The 5,155-nt window shown below is 31.2% G+C and overlaps 1 long non-coding RNA gene across 3 annotated transcripts; it reads left to right on the top strand.

The window, feature by feature from the left end:
• The first annotated feature begins 585 nt into the window (after nt 1–585).
• Nucleotides 586–4,677, top strand: LOC143901072 (uncharacterized). 3 transcript variants are annotated; one of them, XR_013257967.1, is made up of 6 exons: nt 586–737; nt 1,327–1,424; nt 1,513–3,041; nt 3,653–3,828; nt 3,902–4,137; nt 4,261–4,677. It is a non-coding gene; the product is annotated as an uncharacterized LOC143901072 (long non-coding RNA). The 3 variants fall into 3 exon arrangements; XR_013257965.1 differs by having other exon boundaries at nt 1,502–3,041; XR_013257966.1 differs by having other exon boundaries at nt 1,502–3,041; nt 3,633–3,828.
• Nucleotides 4,678–5,155: the final 478 nt, after the last annotated feature.

Below are 5,155 nucleotides of genomic sequence, written 5' to 3'. Positions count from 1 at the left end.
GCGGAGATATGCTTATTTAAAGTTATGCGAAATTTTGATAGAAATTGAGTGTTGCGATAATTTTGTTAAATATGCAGATATGCATCTCATTTATAAGTACTTGATTTGAGAAATTATTAAAATTTTAACTTGCAATATCTCGCTTAATGTTAAAGATATCCAAAAACTGTAAAGAATTTTTCGATTTTTCTTTAATGGCGTACATCAATCACTGACTTTGCGCGTATATAGATATATTTTCCATAAACAAAGAACTTGAGAAAATTCTGAAAAAGCTGAATCTCATAGCAATGTACAATTGTGTACATACATGTATTCTTTTTCTTACAATTAGTCGTATTGCTCAATTCCAAGCGACGTGAACCCTCTGCATATACATATCTGTCACAATATATCTATTTATACATAATTTATTATCAAAAATAATATTCTTCTAAATATATATTGTGTTTATCATATTAAACATTAAATTGCAATATAAAAATATGTAACTCTAAAACAATATAAGATTCTAGACATTTGATCTGCAAAGTGAAACAGTTAAATCCGACTAATTTATTTATTAAAATTTACTATCTGTTTATATATATAACAACATTGATTTATTTTATGCATGAAACTGTCAGCTAAATTGATTATATTAATAAACTTTTATTAATTTAATCTTCTACTTTCTTTTTGTAATTAGATTTACTTCAGAAAACCCCCACCGTCCTCTGGTTCGTCAAAACAGGGGGGTAAGTGTTAAATACAAAAATAAATTACGCAAAGTAAATTATATTATCAAAATACCAAAAATATACTAAAAAGAAATAAGAAAATATATATGCAGGGTGTCCCGAAATTCGAAGGTAATTCACGAACTTTTGTGTTACAATCTTATTACCCTCAAATTTCGGAACACCCATAAACGAGAATGTCTTATTTTTTATTATACAATTAGTTTATACCACAAAATTAAACACAAAATCCACAATCTATTTAATAAAAATTTATCTACTGTTTTTTTGAAGATTATACATAATTAAATCCTAAACCAATTTCTTTAATATATAAATATGAAAGTCAATATTGTGCAAAACTTTAGAAGTTCAAACAAATTTTTATAATTATAGAATTGCATATAAAAAATAAGTTTAGACTAATAACTAACAAAAACTGAACGATTTCTGCTAAGAACTAACAAAACTAAACAAAACTGTCTAATTTATATCATACTACTTAAATTACATCAAACTTATAATAGAATACGTACCAATAGAATTGAATATAAATCATTCAGTATTAATACTTTTATGTACACGAAACTTTTTGGAATGTTTGCAGTTACTCGATGAGTAGACGGAGTCGTAGATACATTAACATCAAACTTATAAGGAGAAAAATAAGTAAAATGTCTTTAAATAAAAAGGAAAAAAAATTATGTAAGTTATAAATAGATCTTTGAACGTTAAACATTGCTTTAAATAACCTTTAATAATAATGTAATAATTTCTAAAAGTTTGTATACAGATAAATTAATAATTTTACAAGAGGGACAACTTCCATTGTTGACACATGATGATGCACTGTTATTAAACATTCTACCTATGAAAAAATGCACCCACTATGATCTTTACTACTATTACATAATTCTTAAATGCACTGTTTCTTTCTAAAAATGCTAAATATTAAATATCAAAATGTTGCATGTATTTTGCACCTGAAATAAATATATAATATATCAAGCAACTAAATTTTACTGTAAAATTATTTTATAAATTCCACAAATTGTTTGTAAATTATAGAAAAATATTATAAAGCACGTAATTAATAAAAATATCGCAAAATATTGTACAATTCGCAATATTGTCGCATTATTAAAAAATTAAAAATTAGTGTGCACACAGTTATCGCATATTTTTATAAATTTTGTTCATAAATTAGCGAGATCAAGAGACATCACGGTAGTGTCTCGCGCCAAGTATACGCGCAGCGAGATATACTGTGTATAATCTTTACGCGAACCGGAGAATTACGAGTACCTGAGATCATCGGATCTCAATAACGACTAAACCGTTCTAAGTAGACTCATAGACTCAATGGATATAGCTTGAACAGTTCACCGTAGAAGGGAGGGTTCGTGGTCCCGCTAATCGCCGTCTCCAACTCGCATCTCGAGCGAGTATCGAGCATCTCCACGATGAAATGCACAAAGAGGTCGCAATCGTTAATTGGCCGTTTAATGCCCCGAGTGTTAGTCGGATGTACGAAATAGCTCGTTTCAAAAACATCGTATGTGATATTTACGAACACTTTGTAAAAATTGGAGGTCGTGAGTAAATTCTTTTTACCTCTGTTTTTATTGTTTCGTTGGTTTTTGGAATTACTAGTCATAATTTCTTTTTAGTCATAAGAAATATTGTAGTTTTTGATAATTTTTCCTGTATTTAGTTAACTGTCTCTCATTGCAACATAGTTTATAAATATAATCTTCTTTGTTCAAAATGACCGTTCAGGGTGTAAGTTGTCTCAAATGAGATGGGATTCAAAATTTATGAGAATTATTATTCTTTTATTTACTCAAAGTTTATGAAAGTATTACAGAGTATAATGAGAATCATTATTCTTTTATTTACTTTAAGTAATTTATGAGAATTGCAGAAGGAGAAAGAGGTTTCGATCGCAATTTCGTAGCTCAGATTTTTATTCTGTATATTACGATATGGGATACAGCATTTTGATTTTCTAGGTCTCAATTACGATACGTAAACGTGAAATTGAGAGACGCGAGGAAGATCATTGACAGTCTTCTAACGCATCTTCCGTAGAGTAGTCGTAGTTTTAGTAGTTATACGCTCTGATAAGTCATATAAGCAAATTTAAGTTTATATCGGATTCTTGGGATATATATTTTAACCTGTCACAATCATCTTTGCAAATATATTCGCGGGATACCGTCTTTAAAATAAATCTATCGAACGCAGAAGGTGATTGCAGCTGACGCGACGCTACGAGCTGACGCGACCGCAGGTGAGAAAGCCGAGTCGCAAAACAAGGAGGTGAGAAGTAGATTGTATATCGAGCAAACATTTTGATCGGACATTTGAAAAAAGAGAACCTACACAGTAAAAAATCGTGTGTACATAGCGGTCCACATGTTAAAATTTTCTTGTGTCACCAAGATTTGATTATTATTTCAATGTAAATTTTTTTCTTAACATTTTCATATGTTACATTTATGTAAACGTGATAACTTAACACTTTATATATGTCATTTAGAAATTAAATATTATTTTGGGTTCTTTTAACACAATTACTTTAAAAAATTAACACGTCTTAAAGTTATTTTAACACATAAACAAAAGTTAAACGTAAATTTTCAAATAATTGCAAACTTTGACGTACAAATTAAATAACTAAATTTACTACAATTAAGTGTTCTTATTACACATAATTTAAGTAAAATCTGTAAAATAATTAATATCATGTGTTATAACTTGAAAAATAAAGTAAAAAAAACAAATATAAATGTAAAGTATAGTGTCAACTAACACATGATAAATGAGTCATTTTAACCTAAAATTTAGAGTAGACTTTTGGGGACATGTAAAAAATGTTAAAATTACGTTTTATTTTTTACTGTGTATTAGAAAAATCTTTTTTGCGACAGTCACGACGTGCAGTGCAATTCGCAGTAATGCCACCGGCCAGCGGAAGTGGTCAAATCGGTTTACTTTGGGGCAGCGCCAGCCGTGAAAACCGTCGTGGTTCCGGCTGCACCCGCAGCTGCACCCGCACAAGGCGTAGGCCAAATCACCGCTGCCGCCGACACGGTTGCAACAGTCGGTGAGCAATCATTATATTACGCTTCTCTGCACTTGCACTTGACATATTCCGTGAGCAATCCTTTCTCTTCCAGACAATAATCCGAGTGTAGTCGTTCCGAAACCGGCGTATCCACGTTGGTACTTTAGAAAAAGATTCTGGACCGTCCCTAGAAAAACAGTATACGTTGCTCCAACAGTAACGGCTGATAGTCAAAGCTCTCCTTCGGACGTAGTCGGCGGACTTTTCTTCAACGCAGTGGGAGACGGCGGCGTAGTTGCCGCAGGAAAAACTTACACCAGCGGATCCCTGTTCGATGATATTTTTAACGTAAGTCGATGCTTCCGCTTCTGTATAGACATTTAACCCATTTATATCTTGCAAGTGTTGTGCGACTTGTGTAAAAAATTACATATATAGCTTTTGACGAGTCGATTTTAATTTAATTTTCAGATCCCAATTTCAACGTTGTCTGCTGTTAATCAACTGCTGAAAAACAACGTCGGCTAAGACCTCTCACCGTAGCGCACGTTACTACTTATAAACCCACGTTTAAAATACTATAATTGACTATTGACTACAATTGACCATATAATCGACTATTGCATAATAATGCACAAAGGAAGATCGAAGACTACGAAGTCCTTCGAATATATTTAGCAAACTCATTTATTGCGTATTCAGCCCCTTATGGCAGAAGATACGTTCTGCCTACTTACGAATGCTATACACATATTATGTCCATTATGTGGCTCCTTGTACGTGATTAGATTATACAAACCGGCGATCGCGTATATATTACAGTATTCTTTTGTCTGCGAATTATTTACAAGATGCATATACTAATAAAGTTTTATATGGAAAAATTTATTAATTATTTCTTATTTTATTTTATTATTGTATAACTTATGTTATATTACTTGTTCGAACTATACGAAATACATATTATTCCTTTATTTAATAATATAAATAGCGTGATAAACAATTCAAGAATATTTCAACGCGCGGCCAAGAATGGAAAAAAATTATTTCTGATTGTCGTTCAGCGTTTGTATACAATCACAAATATAATCATTATAAAATGCTGGTTATTAGCCACAAGCGCGTTATTTTATTTAAATAGGACAATTAAAAAACAAAAGGTAAAATTATTGCAGAAGACATAAACGAAAGAAGACAGTAATAATATGTTTCTAATTAGTTTCTAATTCATTTATCTCTCAATAAAAGCCAGTTTGTATATCGCGCTTAACCCTTCGAGGCCACACCTCTTTTTTTAATACGCCCCGACTACACTGGGGTGGTCGCTACCCCAGACAAATTCGAAGTCTCATAATTTCAATTAATA

This window comes from Temnothorax americanus, unplaced genomic scaffold, assembly GCF_048541705.1.
Source record: "Temnothorax americanus isolate GAGA-0224 unplaced genomic scaffold, ASM4854170v1 Scaffold31, whole genome shotgun sequence".
Classification (NCBI taxonomy): Eukaryota; Metazoa; Arthropoda; class Insecta; order Hymenoptera; family Formicidae; genus Temnothorax; species Temnothorax americanus.
This window is presented reverse-complemented; position numbering and strand designations above follow the sequence as displayed.